Genomic DNA, 18,630 nt, shown 5'->3' with positions numbered 1-18,630 from the left:
ATATATATATATATATATATATATATATATATATGTATATATATATATGAAATGGTTAAAAAGGTGGTTCCTAAGGTGAACAGTCTTCTGTTGTTTGTTGATATATCTTGTGATGATGAGGATAGTGATCAGAAAGTGGAAGAATGAATGGACGCAGTAGAAATTGAGAAAGGATTTGGATTGATATGTAGTTGAAAAAGGACAACCTACACTTGCTACATACCCAAGCCATCTTTCCTGATCCTATCCCTTTGTGTTACATTATGCTTTTGATTTTTTTTGGAACTTTTTATTTTATTTTTTATATTCTTTTTTGGTATGTAACCCTGTGTTGGGAAACATAACGATTTTTAATCTTTTATTTTCAGTGGAACTCCTAAAAGATCGTATCTCTAAAACTTGGCTAGTTAATTATTATGTTTTATATTCAAATTTAGTACGTTGGAACTTAACTTTGAGGCTAACGTAGTTTGCCAACCGTTGATCGGAGGGCGCTCTAACCGGTATATATTAGTATTGTGTATTTCTACTTTTTGTTAATGCCAACAAGGAGAAATGAATGCAAACTTAACATAAATTGATCACTTGAGTCCGTCTCACTACTCTCTTCTCGATGTAAACTAATTTTTTTTTGTTAAATTTTGTTTTTTCATTTTCATTTTTATTTCTTTTTATTAAAATCAAATTTGATTTCCCTTAATTTCAATTTCGGTAGCTTAAATTGATTTTAATAAACCACTTTATTGTTTTGTTTTATACTTATGCTAATTGATTATAATTATATTTAGTGAAAGTTTGCTTTTGTTGTCATCACCAAAAAGGGGGAATATTGTTGACCCTAAAGTTTTGATGATGAAAAAGCAAACTCCTGAATATTGGTTAAGTTATGTTGCAAAATAGGTTCCGAGATCCTTAGAGGGATAATGCTAAGTTAGGGAGATCCTGAGTTGGATAAACTAAGCAAAGTGGAATATATGCAAGTCACTTGATCCATGTCAGACACTACGTTGAAGAATTAATCATTTAGCAAGTTACAAAGGCGAGATCCTTAGGCGAGTTCCTAAGGCGAGATCCTCATATATTATGTGGATCCTCGATGTTCCAGATAAGGAACAAATTGGGAAGACTTCGAGTGAAGCTTTTAAAGGTGCAACATGAAGACTACAACATATGAGTTTATGTTTAGGATTTATGTAAGAATTTAATATTGTTTATACGTAATTTGGAACGAAAGGAACCTAAGTATTTTGGTACGTTTTAAATTGAAATAAATTAACTGTAATTATAAAAGAGTTTTAAAATTAGAAAATCTTTTTAATAAATAAAATGAATTTAATTAATAAATGTAAACATAGGATTCTGTTTTCATTCTCCTTGTTTCTCAAGCAAAAGATTTTCCATCATCCTTGAAACTCTCCCACGTATTTCTGTTTAAACGTGCAATTAGTGTTTTGATTTGGTCTCCCATGTTTCTCTCCAACTATGCCCATGTTACTGAGTAGTAACAGTTAGTGGGTAGTTGAGGAGAACATGGGTATCCAACGTTAGGTAAAACTCCTCTATAAAAGGAAAAGAGTTTTTATTTTTTAAAACACAACCGATTTCTACAAAATATATCTTAAAGGGCTTAAACGTTTTAAAAGAATCAGTTTGCAAAATAGAGTGTTCCTTGAGTTCCTTATTGCTATAAGCTTTATTATGTACTAGAGTTTATTTATCATATTGTATTTTGGGTTTATGGGTTGAGTGATCCTTGAGTGACTTAGAGTTAAGTCAAAGAGAGAAAGAACGACTTAGAGTTAAGTCAAAGAGAAAAAGAGCGACTTAGAGTTAAGTCAAAGAGAAAAGGAGCGATTTAGGGTTAAGTTAGAGAGAGAAAGAGTAACACAGTAATCGAAGGGGATTGCTGTGTGGAACTCGTGTTTGAAAGGAACTCGAGTTAAAGAGTGTATTTGTAATAGAATTATTACATTAATACAAAAGAGTTGTGAGGTTCTTCTTGATTAGGATCAAGAAGGTTCCTCAGTTTTATATATTTCTTTGCTCATTATTCTCAGTCTCTTTATTGTTCAAATTCCGTAAGAAACTTACTCAAGTTCTCAAGAAACAATTCACCTCCCCTCTTGTCAAGTGTTCCTACTGAACTATCATATATAATTGTTTAATGATATAATCCAATTCCTAATAGTTATTTCCGCCGAGTTGTTATACTTTCAATTCTTACACTTGTAGAGTACGTTATTGTCTTGTGAATTTTGCGCTCTTATATGCCATTATGATCGTTAACAACTGACACATTGGTCGTGTTTGGTTTCCTGTGGACTGGTACAATCTCATAGATTTATGGTTTCATACTTTAATGTCTATGTTATCTCGATATAACGTTATCAGTTTCAATTAGCTATTTTCTGTTAATTAAGTACTTGTATACGTGTAATAATCATTAAATGTCTAATGATATGATCAAATTCATGATATAAAAATGAATATTAGTTCTTTAAACTTGTTAGGACTACTAGTAAATTGAAGAATTGTTGTGATAAGTTATATGAAGTAGTTGTTTTGCTGTATTTGGAGTATATTTACGATGTATGTTCTTATACACTACAATCATTATTATTTAGTAAGTTGAATTTCGTGTAAACTTAAAGAGTTATGTTCTTAATTTCTTATAGATTTATATATATTGTGTATCTAGTGTTTACATATGGTTCTCGATATATGATTATTAATCATCTTATAACTTACAAAAAACTATAATTGATATAACGATGTTGTAGTTTAGTAAATTAAAAATACTCGAAAAAAGGTAGATTAATAACTTGTTTAATTAAAAACAGAATGAAAACATTAATCGATAATGACTTGAAAAGACCTAGAATGAAATCGATCCAGCCCGAGACCTAACTGAGATGACCCGAACCGAAATCGAACTGGTATTGAATTGACCCGAACTGAAATGATCGACCCGAGTCAAAGTCTAACCGACCCAAAGTTACCAGACCCGGTTCGACCCGATAAAACCCGTATAGAACCCGACACGGGATCACCGGGTCCGTTTTTTTACCTAAACCGAACTTGACCCGACCCGAAGTTTACCCGGACCCGACAACAATTGACCAGAAATTGACCCGAACTGAATAGACCCGACCCAAACCCGATCTGATCCGATAACTTTTGACCCAAACTAGAACCGAACCGAATAAACCCGAACAGTCACGTATCAACCCACAACCCATTCGGTGACCCGATTTGACACCTCTAGTCACAAGGTCGAGTCTTGTTAGCTGCGAAATGTATGTGTAGCTAGGCTAATAGGCTGGATAACCACTGATAGGTGTTGATTTAATAGGGTCTTTTCTTGTTACCTAATTAAAAAAAAAAAAGAGACAAATATACAATATGAAGTATTTACAAAGAAAGAGAAGGGAGAGAGGAACATAGGGTAAGAAAGAGACTCTTCCTTGTATGCGCTCTTCGCGTGGGCCTATACAATTACAGGTGCACCAAAAAAAAGGGATCCTACAAGGCTCATAAATGCAAGAAAGGGATGAGAAAGATTTAAAGAATGAAGGCCATTATATGAAGGAAAATTTAATTTTAATAATCTAACCTTTTAGCGATTTGCTTTTAATAATCCAACCTATCGATTATAATCTAATAATCCAACCTTTATAACCCATCTACTTTTATTACACCCAAATGACCGGCAACCTACAAAATAGGTCACCACTTTTATTTTTATATTATTTTTTTAAAAAATCACCCTTCTTTCCCAAACAAAAAGCAACTCACCGAAAATGGCCAAACTAAGATTATGAAGGTTAATGGTCACCATTAAAAAAATGACAATAACAAATATGAGAAATTAGTGGAGTACATAAACATGATTCCCCCACCAAATAACTTCAATGCGGCTATGGAGGTGGAAAGTCAACATAAAGTATAAACAAAAACAATTAAACGTTACTGGTTACTCATCCAAACTATTGCAAATAATTTTTGAACTTGTAAACTGCAAATTTTAGTGCATTGCTCCAGCTTATCTCCACCACTGCACCACACCTTAATTCCTTCACCAGTTAATCACCAATGTCTGAAATAATGAGTTATAATGTCTCATTCTTCAATGGGACCAACGGACCAAAAGTTAAAGTACATAACACATTATTTTCGATGAAGAAGCAAGACAAGGAAGGGTAGGAATGTCTCTTCGCTATGTTGATTTCGCCCCGAATCCCGCAGAAGGAATATTCAAACAAATAAATTTGACATTGATCCGTTCAGGCAAGACTAATCTTGATGTGCCGGAGAAGGATTTCAAGATTTCGCCGGTTTGACAACATTAAAATCGATGCAACAAGCTAAAATTTACACATCCGATCACATAGTTGGTGTTCAATATTTCCCAAACTCGACAATCGTGCACTACAATTTTCTTTGAGTTTAAACAGGAATTTTAATCCAAAGAAAATTTCAGCCAAAAATTGGGTGAATTTCAAACTGTAATTTAACAAAAAATTATTTGAGGCTAATAAACAGCTGATGACTAATGCATAAGAGGGCAGCGGGGAGAGATTAGAGACTGCTGATGGTGAATATTCCTATGAGAGATAGGAAGTGAAGGGTGTTACTCCTTGGAAGCTCAAAGCTCACCCTCGAGAATGGAGATATCTAGACGGAGGTACCTCCGTTATAAACCAGGAAAACAAAGTAGAGGGGAAGATAAAATATTAAGAGATATTTCAAAAAAAAAATTATAAAAGTAAAAATTATAATGGTAATATGCCACGTAGGACGAATGACTTGCTACATCAGGTCATTTACCTGTTAGATGCAATGAAAGAAAATGGGTAATAAAGGTTAGATTATTACATAATAATCAATAGGTTGGATTATCAAAAGAAAACCATTAAAAGGTTGGATTATTAAAAACAAATTTTCCTTATATGAATCAATCACTACAACGTACATATCGATAACTAATCAACCAATACATTTCCTTGACACTTCAATTCCTAGATATACTGTCATGTTTCTTAGGTAATGAGCTGGCTTCGTACCCATTGCATTTCTTACCGTTTTCTTTGTTGTCACCGATGATTAGTTACTTCCTCCGTCACTTAATACTCGTACCGGTTTGACATGGCATTAGATCTGTCAAAAATCGATCGATTCGAAAATCGACTCGAATCAGACCTGAAAATATTGGGTCTTGAACAAAATTTTATGACCCTTAACCCAATTTTATCCGAAGCCGAGAAACCCGAAAAGTAGTGAGTCATAACCCGACCGAACCCATTTCTGTCTCGACCGATTGAAAATCATAAAATTTATAGTAATAAATAAGAGTGTGAAGAACTTTAAACATAGTAAATACGTTGTTGTTACAATTGTTGGATATAATATGATTTTAATTTGAATTATACGCCCTTTTATGGTTGAATTTGACTAAAATATAAATTTGTGTAGGAAAATTTGTGAATTTGTGACCAAATTTTGTATATTATTTACCTAAATAAAGGAAAATATAATAGGCGTTATAAAATATCTCAACCCGTTGGGCCGACCCGAACCCGAAAATTCTGGGTCTTGAACAAGCATTTGTAAACCCGAACCCGAAAGTGACTGACCCAATTAACTCGAACCAGAAAATAATTTTTTAGAACTTGACCCGACCGACCCGTTTGATAGGTCTGCATTGCATGCTTATGTGTCATGATTTAAATTGGAAACTAAAATATTTAAATTATATAACATATTATGCATGTGTTAAAAAAAAGTAGAAAAATATTAATATTATATTTTTTTCCTTCTTTATACCCACTACCTTATTAACGCGTCTTTTCTGTGGTACGCCACACCATCAATTGTTAGTGTGACATGTTCACACTCACAGAATTGGGCACACGCCCTAGGCCCTAGCATCAATGCCAGTATATGTATTAATTGTGTTGCATTATGACAATGCAACTTTTAATAGGTCAATGTGTTAGGTTATGAATAATATAAACAATATAATTCATGCGGAAAACCATAAAGCCAGAAATCCAAATTAATTGTCACATAGTCAATTAGCATAATTTAGTATACATACAATGTGATGCGTGCCTTCCCTAGCTGCTCCCGAACCGAACAAGAACAAGTACATGACTCCAAATGTCGCCCCTCCGTAGATAGTCCACAGCACGTTCGGATCCACTTTAGATTCAATCACTACTAGAATATTCTCTAAGGCTTTATGTACACTCGGGAAACTCACAATGGTGATAGGCAAGTATTAAATTCTCCCTTGAATTTAATGTGTTGGAATAGGTTAATAAATTGTGATCATGAACCACATATTTATAGGGTGGAAATAAGGAATTACAATCCTACTAGGAATCAGTTAACTAAATCTATTAGGACTCTAGTTAATTAATAATATTAGAATTCTATGGACAATCAAATACTAAGTATTTCAGATCTACCCTTAATATCTATTTTTAGTAGATTTAGGAAAACTATAACTTGTGGCCAAAACTACTTGTCGCGCAAGTAGCTTGGCGCACAAACTTGCTTAGCGTGCAAGAAACCGGCCGGCCAAGGGCCTTGCAGTGTGTGGCCTAAGCGCACGTTGCTGCGCATTGCTTGGTGTGGGGGTATTTTTTGTGCATGCAATTCCCTACAAGGGGGGCGGTTTTTATAAACCATCGTATTTTTGTACCTCGAAGGAGTCGCCACCAAACATTGTTTAGGGTCTTGTTTGGAAAGGCCGTAAATGACCCTATTAGGATAAGACTTGAATCTTCGAAACGGACGGGTGAGATCCGGGCACGGGAACGAGATGCTTATTCTGCGAGCTTTAGAAATTATTCGAGTACGTGACACAACATTTTCGAAAAAATACCCTAGTTTAGACTATGTGGGTTTAAATTTAGAGCAAATAGAATCTCTACTTTGTATGGTGGTCACTTTGCTTTAAAGTTAATTTAAGGGAACCTAAGATCGGTTTGTCCAAGAAATTATCTTTGTTAAGCGTGATGTAACCTTGCGTTTTGTTGTATTTAGCATGTATAGTGATGAAAGCAATAAAGCAAATAAAGCAACATCACAATAGTAAATAAGAGCGGAATTAGTAAATACAAGACCCCCCAGAGATGGACTAGGGAGTAGGTCCACATTGCCTAGAAGGACTAGGAAAGTAAAGATGCTGAATTGAAAGAGCGATATTGAAATTGGGGAATTGAAAGTGCGATATTGAAATTGCGGAATTGAAAGGTGCATAATTGAAATTGCAATATTGAAAGGTGCATAATTGAAATTGCGATATTAGAATTTGTACTTGGCACATGAGATTCGAACGCCAAGCGGCTCCTTAAAAATAAGTGCGCACGACACGAATTCAAAGCAAAAAATCTCAACTTGGGAGAAGTTGCTCATCCCAAAGTGTCCTAGATTTTGCATATAGAACTTGAACTTGAAAGTTTGAATCTTGAAATATTGAACTTGAAATACTTGAACTTGAAATATTGAACTTGTACTTGAAATATTTAAACTTAAGAGACTTGAATCTCAAAGATCGGGCCTTTTAATGTTGAAAAGGTTAGATCTTTGATGTGCTCTTACTTTGAAAGGATCCTAGCTAGTTTAGGGAAGTAGTCATGAGCAACCCTAAATATTGTTGGATCTTGAAATTTGAAAACTTGAACTTGTATATTGAAAAATGGAGTCTTGAATCTCAAAAGACTAAACCTTTATAAGTTAGAAAGGTGTCATCTTTGATTACTCCATACTTGAAAGGGATTCTAGTTCAAAGAAGTGATTACAAACAACTTTGAACATCCTTGAATCTTGAAAGTTTGCATTTTGTATTTTGAAAAGTTTGGATTTTGAAAAGATGTATGATTGTTGCAAGTGACATTTTTAGTAGTAAAAATGCAAATTTGCTAATCATTTTTGAAATAGGAAAATCAAAGAAAGATGATTGAATATGGTGGGATTCGGAATTACCTATTTAGGTTTAGGCAAGAATTCCTTTTAGAGCTCCCAATTGCTTAGAACTTGAAGTTTGTATGTGTTTTTGAAGGATTTTTTGATTTGGATTTGAGGCGTAATTTTTGTATTACGACGTTGTTTATTGAATATGCCTCCCTTAATGCTGGAAATTAGTGGGTTTTTATAGGAAAAATGGCTGCAAAACGCCAGCCATTGCCAGCGCAGCACGCAGCTGGCAGCGCTGGGCGCTGGTGACGTGGCGTGGATGCCGCCAAAATAAGGACGCGAGCTCCGTCCTTGGTTTGTCCTGTATTAATGTACCTTCGTACAAATAGTACGATGCTTGGAACGTAGTGTTTTCTTGGGGGTTAAGACTTGATTTTGCGTCTAAAAACAAGCCGTTTCGGGTTTTGAATTTCGGTTTTACGGGACGAAGCCCGGCTTGCTCGGTTTTGTGGGTCGGCGCCCGAATTTGACTTGCCTTATATGATTTTAATTGGAAAAGGCTTAGTAAAACCAATGGAATGGTCTACTAGATGAGATTGTACTTGGATTTTGAAATTGGTTTTTGAAAATTGTATTTTGTACCGAGTTCTGGAAGGGGAACGGCCTCGGGAGTTGGATTTTGGATCTTGTATTTTGGAGATGTTCTTAGCAATTGGGATTTCCGCACGGAGTTGCTCCAACCACCTAGTAAGGATAATGGTATCGTCATCATCCCTGAGGGGAGACACGAATTAGGTGTCTACAGAAGCCCCCACTTTGACTGAGCGTTCGGTTAGGAAAGCGCACGTCAAAGTATTTCGAAAGGGACACAGAATGATCAAGACGTTCTGCGATCAGGACCATTATTTGTACGCCGGGTACCTGCACAAAACAGGCGTTGGGAAAAAGGATAGAGTCTACCTCCGTGCGGTTGTGATGACTCCGATTTGTACTTGTACTCTTCCGCCTTTGGTTCGGAACGGAGCTTGGCATCGAAAATTTGAATCTTGAATTTTTGAATTTTGAACACCCGGAGTTGATCCGTTGGGGATGTGCTTTGCTGGGGATAAGAGCTTTTTACTGGCCCTTAAGATTTTGAAATTTCGGCTGACTTTCCTGGAGCTTGGGTCCGTTGGGATTTGAACGCCTGAGTCGTTGTATTTTTCTTGAATCTTGTACCTGGTATTTGTAGATAGTAGTCTCACTGGTGACCTTGCGGGGTCTTAGGAGAGAATAGGCTAGGATGCGTGGGTGTTGTTTGTAGAGTTTTGGAATGCTGGCTTCGGCATGGGTAGCCAAGGCGTTGGTGTTGAATTTGTATACCTGCTTCGACGTGGATAGCCTAGGCGTAGGTGTAGAACTTGTATACCTGCTTCGGAGTGGATAGCCTAGGCGTTGGTGTAGAAATTGTGTACCTGCTTCGGCGTGGATAGCCTAGGCGTTGGTGTAGAACTTGTATACCTGCTTCGGCGTGGATAGCCTAGGCGTTGGTGTAGCACTTGTATTTTGAACTAGAGGTCCCTGGCTGAATTAGTACTGCCACTGGGGAGTTTTGAATTTTTGACTTTGTACAGGCTAGTATAGGATAGCCTCTGAATTTTGATTTTTGCACAGGCTAGTATAGGATAGCCCCCAGTTTGGAATTTTGACAATTTGTACTCTGCTTTATTTAGAATGCCTCGTCATACACGGAGGAAGCTCGCCGAATCTTCGGTGGTTCGAGCTGCTGAGGAGGACGCTTCGGACGATGAAGCGGCTGCGGTAAACGCACCGGATGGGGGTATGGTTCCCTGGAATGCACCTGCCTTTGCTGGTACTGGTTGGAGTCCTTCCGATCCGGTATTTTGACCGGAGTTATGGGAATCTGGTTGCAGACGGGCCTGGTTGACTTCTGGCGTGCCATGGGAGGTACTTCGAGGAGAGCGGGGATCAAACCCCGGCTATGGGCTTTGCTAGAGCGGTGGTGGGATACCACCAACACTTTTCATATGGCATGGGGGGAGATCACCATTACCCCTTTTGAGTTTTCCATGATTAGGGGTTTTCCTTTTTCTGAGAGGAACGTGACCTTTGATTCGGAGCTGACGTGGCGTTCGGCCGCTGCCAGAGACTTGCTCGGCCTTGTTGTTGACTTATCAGAGGACGACACCCACACTTCCGTGATGGTGATTGCAGACGCTATCCGTGGTGTGGGTGTGTCTGCAGAGCAAAGGGTTAGGCTATTCCTCTTAGCTTTGGTGAGTAGGGTGGTGGCCCCGAGCAGGAACAGTCGGGTGCATATTAGATTCTTGTCAGTTTTGCAGGACTTGAGAGCTGTTTCGAGCTACAACTGGGGTGGTTTGGCATATAGCCACCTTTTGTACGAGATAAAGTGGGCCTCCCGGACTGCGCCGGAGAGCGAGCCGAGCATGGCTGCTCTATGGAGTGTGCTGGAGGTATTTAAGACTCCTTGTACTTTGTGCCTTGTACTTGTATGTTTTTATTTGAACTGGACTGATGTTTTTCTTGCTTTTTTGAAAGATTTGGATATATGAGCACTTTCCGACTTTGGCGCCGGATCGTACTGGAGATGCGGCTTACCCGTATGCTACCTCTTGGATAGGAGCGGTGCGCAAGAGGGTGCCTCTGGCGGCCTCCCGCAGAGCTTGGAGAGTTCTACCTGCTGATGAGGTAATATTTTTGTACTGTTTTGCTCTTTTGTATTTGTATTTGTATAATTGCCTGAGTTGTTTGCTTTGATGGTGGTGTGGCGTCCTTTTGCTAACGCGCCTGTGCCTGCCTCGGCTGCTCGTGCCCATTTCTTGTCTGGACGGGGGGTTTTGCTCCCAGGGGTGTATCGCCACATGTGATATCTGGGGGAACGAGTGTCCCTTCAGCACAGTTCGGGGAATAGGTTTGTCCCCAAGGACCCACCGGAGTCCATGCTGGCGTCGAATGAAGAGCTTGCTCGGCTCTATGTGAATGCTAGAGGCGATGCTGTTTGCCGCTCTTGGAGGGACTTTGTACAAAGGAAGGGTAGCTATGACGACTTCCTGAGGAGGCTGGCTCCACCAGTACGCTTCGTACTGCCGGTGAGCTTTTGAACTTTATATCTTGTATTCTTTTATTCTTGGATGATTGTATGTAGGAGGAGGAGGTTGATCCCGAGGACATCCCCTATGCTGATAGGGTCCTCCGCTATGAGAACTCGGACGGGGAACAGGTGGAGGTTACCATTTCGGTAGCTTCTCCCCCGAACCGGAGATCGTTTGATGCTGTACCTGAGCATTATGCAGCTGTGAGTACTGTTGCATTTTCTTGAAACTGATTGTAATCTTGTATTTGGGGAATGATCTTGAATTTTGTATGCAGGCGCCTCGGGTGAGAGTGCGTCGCTGGATGCTCTTGATTGATTCCTGGAAGAGGTATTGTGTCAAATTGACCAAGAAGCTTTCTGGCCGGGACAGAGAGGTGCTTTTCTTGATTTTGAAATTTGTATTCTGGAAACTCGAACTTGGATGTTGATTCTGGGAATTTGTATTTTGTATAGGAGCGCCGTCGAGGCCGCAGAGGTTCCGTTGATAGGGAGCCTCAGGTGGAGACTTCTTCGAGGCGGGAGGGACCAATCTTGGACCTAGGACAGGGTCCGGTGCTGGTACTCACATGAGGCATTCGGATGCTGATTGGGGAGCTGCCCCTTTTGTACATGCTGATCCTACCAGGCATTCGTTTGGAGGTGCAAGCATTTCGAGGCCCTTTGTTCCTCCACTACAACAAAAACATTAATTAACAGCGCTTAAGTAATAGCGCTTATCAAAAAGCGCTAATACTTAAATAAAATAACAGCACTTTATTTTATATTGCTGTTAAAATAAGCAGCCTTAATTTCCACCTTAATATAATACAACACTTTTCTGTAAACGCAGTGATTCATAGCTATAGTAATTTAAAAACAAACAAAAAAACCTATAGTAATACAACTTTTACACCTGCCGCGCCAAAACCAAATTAAAGAAACAAAACCCTACCCAGGATCAGCACCACCACCGCCTAAGTATTTCCCCACAATCTCCATCTTCTTTCCTTCTCCCACCACGACTTCCACAGTTAAGATTGAGTTCCCAATCGAACTCAAGAACTCAAGAGTTCAATCCCAATCCAAGTTGACTCAAATCGAAATTTCCCAAATCGAAAATTAAAGAGTTCTCTTCAATCCAGATCCAGATATTTCCGTATGTATCTTCTTCTCCGGCGAACGTTGGCGGCGATTATTATCCGGCGAACATATTTTCCCGATGCGTGTGATTGAATTATCAATTGTGAGTTTCTTCTAAATTAGCTATTCAATTGGGTTTTCAAATTTTCAATTGTAAATTTGCAGTTTTATAGCAATTTGATATGCCTGTTTATCACCCACTTATACTGGATGTTGGGGTTTATTAGAAATTTTTGATTATGTGAATGTTAGAAACTTTCTGATTCTGGAAATTTTAGAAATATTGTTTTTGGAATTAGGAGTTACAGCGTCGTTATTGTTCTTTTTGATTCTCATGGTCTTCATCTGAAGTTGGAACATACTTTTGATATTTAAGGGTTGCGGGCTTATGATATTACTTGGGATTATTGGATGTATGAGTAGTTTAGCACTGTTAGTTCATTCTTTCATTTCATAGGTGTACTTTTAATGGACCATTAGATGTATGAGGTTGGGTTCTATTGAGGATTATGGATGGTAAGAAAACAGAAACTAACGTTTGTTTGCTGCAAACTATGAACTGTTGTATCATTCTTTTACAGGAGATGTTTGCTTTTAGACAATACTATTTTAAAAAGAGGCTTTGGTGACGGGAAATCATCAAACGTGACATGGAAATATGCATACTCTTGTATGTATGTATCTATGTAAGAAATTGTAGCCACAAAAGGATAAATGAATTGTTTAAACAGGGGAAATAACTTGTGTTGTACTTAAATTCTCGCTACTTCCTTCATGAAAGATCTTATTCTTGATGGTTTGGTTAAGAGGCGAGAATCAAAGAGTTGAAATTGAAAAGGCAAAGTTTCTATGCTATATACCATGCTTGAGTTTCTTTCTTTCTTTATCATACCTTAATTAAAATAGAAGTTTTGTTAATAAAAGAGGCATGTAAAAAGCTGGATATCTTCCATTTGACCAGTTCTCTGTTCTTATTTTCTCTCCTGTTGTTTAACATCATATACTTTTCTCTGATCTAAGCTCAGAAACTTGAACATTTGGATTAAAGATGTTGCTTTACATAATGTATCCAGTAATTTTAGTCGAACTTCTTCTGATTTTAATCCTTTTGTTTAGAACTCCTTTGAGAAAACTTCTATTGAAAGGGCTAAGCCAGTTGAAACTTGGCAGAGGTCCTATGGTTGCCCAAACGTTGTCTTCAACGATGTTTGTGTTGTTTCTCTCAAGCGTATATGGTCTCCTCGATGCTCATTGGCGCTTCACGGATGGTTCTGCCATTAGTCCAACATAACAAGTCCTTATAGTTCATCACCTTCTCGAAGCAACTTTTCTTGGTACAGGTTTTCAATTTTTTTCTTTACTGGTAAACTTTTGAAACAGTTTTTAGAACAGATAAAGTTGTGTTTTTGATCCACCATAATCTTTATATCTTCCATTTTTGTGTAGGAATCTCCTTGTTCCTTGCTCTCATAATTGACAGACAACACTATTATATAAATGAGATTCGTCTTTTGAGGAACAAGTCAGAAGATAACGAGCTTCATCAACAAAAAGGAAGAAGGATGTAAGTGAAGTACTTTCATAATTAAGGAGGCCGACAATGTAAGTTAATACAGTTAATACGCTCAACGCTTACTTAACAGGAAGCGGTAAATAATTTTAGTTATTCAAATATCTGTGTGGATAAAAGGCATGAGTGTTCATTTGTTTGTCACGGGTATTAAGATCACACCTTACAATTTGACTTTTACACGATTCATATATACTTCGTAGTTTATTTTAGCTGCGTGGTGTGAATGATAGGTACACATGTTCGAATCCTTATTCATGAATGTTTGAGCAACAACTTCATTCACGATAAAAAGTATTTGAAACTCCCACGAGACCTATCTGTTAAGCCTGTCTTCGTAGTCGCACCATATTGGCCTTGTGTTCCTGTCTTCCCTGTGATCTTGTTAGCCCGCATAGTACCATTCGAACCCCTGGATTACTGCCCCATGTACTGTTGCTGCTAGTACTACTGCGACCACTTTAGCCTCTACTTCTTCCAGCCCGTAGAGATGCAAGAATAATCCGTAACAAGCTCTTCTCCTTGCTTAGATTTTGGTTCCTCATCATCATTGGCCATGATTAACAGCCTATTTTCTAACCTCAAGGGCCCTTGTTTAGATACAGAACAGAAGCTAAATTGAACCAAACCGTGTCAGTTGCGTTTTACTTATGAGAAATCAGACCCTAATCAAATGCATACATCTTGTTTAGGTCATAAATAGAATATAGTTGGAAGTAAGAACTACAGAAAAGGCCAGCACCAGATCAGACTGACTGACAGCAATAACTTGGTCAAAATTGACCAGGGTTAACCAGAACCAAGCCCTAGAAACATCTGATTTAGCACCAACCAGACTGACTGTTGGATTATCTACAAATTATGTGGCTACTGCGTTACTGATTCAGGCACATGAGTCCGAACGCTATGTTGAATCATTCACTATATATAACGAATTGCAGATAAAATTAACTTCAACAGTAGCCAATCTTTTCTTTTTCATACCACAATAGAAAATACAGCAGGGTTTAAGTTCTTCCGAATGAAGTATGACTTTAAGTGACTTGTTTTTTAAGCGAAAACTTCACAGAGAAATACACAATCCTTTAGTTCATTTCTCATATGAATTCTCTGTTGTTCATTAGTAGTCAATGCAGGGGGTACAACCTGTGCACCAGGAATTCTCTGTTGTTCATTAGTAGGCAACGCAGTAGGTGGTTTACCCCCTGCAGATGATGGGGTTCTTTTCTGATTACAATGATTGATTTCTTTATCCAATTCTGCAGACAAAACATCTAGCGGAGCTCAGATTATACAGTCTAATTCAACACTGAAGTATAGATGTATAATATATGTTGTCTTACAGTGTGCAGACGCAGCCTCTAGTTGAGCTAAACTCCCATTTCTGGCACTAGAACTAAGTCTCTATATAGATGTATAATATATGTTGGTTTTGTTTGCAGAGCACTTTTTGGTTTTCGAACCGAAAAAGGATTGTTGAAGAAAATTAAAATGAGCACCAAGTGGATACAGATACAAGTATGCCCTATGATTTATGTTTATTGGAATTTTTATTTGTTTTTTTAAAGTATTCAAAGTAATTGATTGTATTTTGCCTGTGTAGTGTCCTCGGCAAAAAAATGTCATGGATTCTGGATATTATGTCATGAGATACATGAAAGAGATCATCGACCATAAGCAAACTCGAATATTTGAAGATGTATGTATTTTTATTTGTTCAATTAAGCCTAGAAATTATTATATGCATTGTCACTAATTATGTTAATTTTCTCATTTTGTAGTACTTTCATGATTGCAATGTTCCACATTATGATCAAGGAGAAATTGATGAAGTCAGAGCTCAATGGATGCGTCATGTTCTTCCCATGTGAATATTGTGATGTATTAATTATGTTTTTCGACTAGAATTTCTCTAGAACGTTTTAATTTTATTTTATTGGTTTGAAATTAAAAGAAGTACTATATGACAATGATACTTCTTTCTGTTTTGTAGTGTGTTTTTATTCTACTGTGTATTTAGGAATATATGATTTTAAGTTATGTACGAGACATCGCGACGTTTATTTGATATGATAGAAATGAAGTTGGATGTTATATGTATTCAATTTGATTACTCTGTATAGGCTCTAAAATGTTTTTATATTTTATTACAGGTATTTAATAATTAAAAATTAAAATTTGAAAAGAGCCTGACAAAAATTAAAAAAATGCACTTAAACAACAACGCTTTTTAGTTACACGTTATTAATTAATTTAAATTAAATTAATCATAAAATTTCCCGCCATACTGAAGCTTTAATAGCGCTTATATATTGAATGCTAGTAAATGAGGAAAAAATGACATCGCTTTTTAAAAGCGTTGTCATTCTTTTAACACCGCTGGTAATTAACAGCGCTTTAAAAGCGCTGTCTTTCATTGAAAAAAGCGCTATTAAAAGCTTATTTTGTTGTAGTGCTCCTCCCGGTTACTACTTCGGAGGGAGTGGTCCTCAGCCTTGGGGTGCAGATTCATGGGCTTACTGGTCGGAGATGGAGAGGATGCGTCATGCTCAGATGTTTGCGCCGTACCAGTTCATGGCGATGCCACCGCCTTATCAGTATCCTTCTCCTTAGCAGGGAGTTCATCTCTCTCCTGGCACTCTTCGTATCTCGGAGCAGGATCCTGGTACCCCTGGGATAGAGCTGGATCGGGATCTGGAGCACCTTAGGAGGCGAAACAGGGACAAGGAGCTTGTGGTTGACATTACAGCTGATGATGACTCATACTGACCCTGCATGGTAGCGAGTTCCAGCTTTCCTGGGTTGATTTTGTATAGGCTGGGTTGTATTTGTATGGATTTGTACAGTTTGGAACTTGAATTTGTATGGTTGTATGGTTTTGAACTTGAATTGGTTTGGAAATTTTTTGAAGATTGGCTTTTGTATGTTTGAATTTTTTAAATTGTATGTGTTGTGTGTGCTTTGAAATTTGTAGCTATATGCATGCATGGAAAATTAGCAAAACATTTGAAAAAAATTGCCCCTTTTTTCGGGTGTATATACCCACTATAAGCCCCCACTTTGACTGAGGTTTTTTGGTAAGAAAAAGCGCAAGTCAAAGTATATTCAACTTTTGCTTATGCATATGCAGACACGACTTATGACGCCGATCTAGGACTAGAATGCTTGAATTTTGAATAATTTGAACCGAAATCTGCCCGAAGCGTTGATCCGGACTGCTTGAATTTGCGCGACTTGCGGCTTTGGAATCTTGAATAATGGAGGTTTGTACTTTGCTGTCCGAAACACTAAAGAGTGTGTACTCGGAGTCATAAAAGAGGACGGTGGCCTCGTCCTTCGCTGCAGGCCCCTGCGCCTAGCGTAGGACATGGAGCCTGGCGCCAGCATGCTGCCGTGCAAGCCGACTCTTGTATAAATAGGGAGTATTTCGGATCATTTCTTGCATTAATCCTTCCCTGCTATTCCTTGTATACCGCTTCCTCACGAAAAAGAAGAGAGAAGATGGCTATGTCCTTTGAAAATGCCTTGAACTCGGGGCTTGGTTTTCGCTAGGCAAATTGGAGAAAAGGGAGCTTGATGGCATGCATCTTGGGGTGCCCCCTCCTTCTGGTTTGTAAAGCTGGATGTGCACTTCATTCTTGCAGCTTTGGAGGCTTAGGATCCGAATCATCATGTCTTCCGCTTTTGGGAATAATGAGGTATGTCCCCTCCCTAAAGAGTTTAGCGCCATATTGGGGTGGCCCATTATGCCGGAGCCATGCATCCCCAGTGTTGAAGAACACTTTTTCTTGGGGTTTGAAAGATATTTGGGCTTGAAGCCCCCACTTTTGAGTGCTGTTGTATATGGCAGAGGGGTGGATTTGTCCCTCCTTGTCACCTACTTTGCTGGGCTTGATGTTCCCAAAGTTTTCCGCTTGAGGGCCTTGAGTTTTTGTATCTTTGCTCGCTTCCTCTTTTCGAAACAGGGGTTTGGCAATGGTGATGCCTCTCTAATAGAAATTGTAGAGCAGTTTGCTAATGGTCGGGACCCAATGCCGCTTGTGATTGGCGAAACATTGATGGGCCTTGACATGCTGAAGTCGGACCCCTCTTCTTTGCCGTCGGGAAGTCCGGTATTACTCCAAGTAAGGATCTGGAGCCTTCCTGTATGCTGAATTTGTACTTGTATTTGAATTTTGAATGTTGAATTTTTAAATGCATTTCTTGTATACTCCCCAAGGTTTGGCTTATGGAGAGGCTCATGCTGGTGGCACCACCGGAGAACATGGAGAGCTATAATAGAAAAGGGTTCACCGTGCGGCCCATGATGTATAGCCGGCTTTCATTGGACGAGTGGCGAAGCCCACTCTCTCGGATTGAATCTTGTATAAGGTGGGTAGTTCCTTGGTGGGGAATTGCTGCCATGAGACATGCCCCTGATTCTACTGCTTTGAGGGTTCCAAGCCTCACAATGCTGGTCTTCTACTCGCCTGCTCAAGTGATGAGACAGTATGGCTTGAAACAGGAGATCCCGGACTGTACTGAAGAGAACCCGAAACCTGTTGCACTGAATGCCAATCAACTTGAAGTTTGGAGGCGGTATTGGGTCGCCAAACCATTCTTGAGTATTCAGTTCCCACCTGAGTCAGTTACTCTGCCTGCGGGGTACATTGTATGGATGTGAGGCCTAAGCCAGATGGACATTTCTCTCTCCGGACCAGCTAGAGTCCGAGGTTCTAGAGCTAGACGTCCTTCATCAACTGACTATGAGGAAGGTGACGGGAGTGTGGCCCATCCGGTGCCTGACCGTTCGGAGTCCAAAGGAGGTTCGTCATCCTCCCAACTTGGAAGATTAGCAAGTTCCTTCTTCCGCCGCTTGGGCAAGGGGAAGATTGATGATTGATTGCGGGAGGAGCTAGGGGAT

At 38.8% G+C, this 18,630-nt stretch overlaps 1 long non-coding RNA gene across 3 annotated transcripts; it reads left to right on the top strand.

Annotated features, from left to right (window-relative positions):
* Window positions 1-11,838: 11,838 nt before the first annotated feature.
* Window positions 11,839-15,821, top strand: LOC110792468 (uncharacterized). 3 transcript variants are annotated; one of them, XR_008924102.1, is made up of 5 exons: window positions 11,839-12,260; window positions 13,274-13,497; window positions 13,604-15,245; window positions 15,331-15,426; window positions 15,509-15,821. It is a non-coding gene; the product is annotated as an uncharacterized lncRNA (long non-coding RNA). The 3 variants fall into 3 exon arrangements; XR_008924101.1 differs by having other exon boundaries at window positions 11,844-12,260; window positions 13,328-13,491; XR_008924100.1 differs by having other exon boundaries at window positions 11,845-12,260; window positions 13,274-13,491.
* Window positions 15,822-18,630: the final 2,809 nt, after the last annotated feature.

The sequence above is a fragment of the Spinacia oleracea genome, chromosome 6 (assembly GCF_020520425.1).
Source record: "Spinacia oleracea cultivar Varoflay chromosome 6, BTI_SOV_V1, whole genome shotgun sequence".
Taxonomy (NCBI): Eukaryota; Viridiplantae; Streptophyta; class Magnoliopsida; order Caryophyllales; family Amaranthaceae; genus Spinacia; species Spinacia oleracea.
This window is presented reverse-complemented; position numbering and strand designations above follow the sequence as displayed.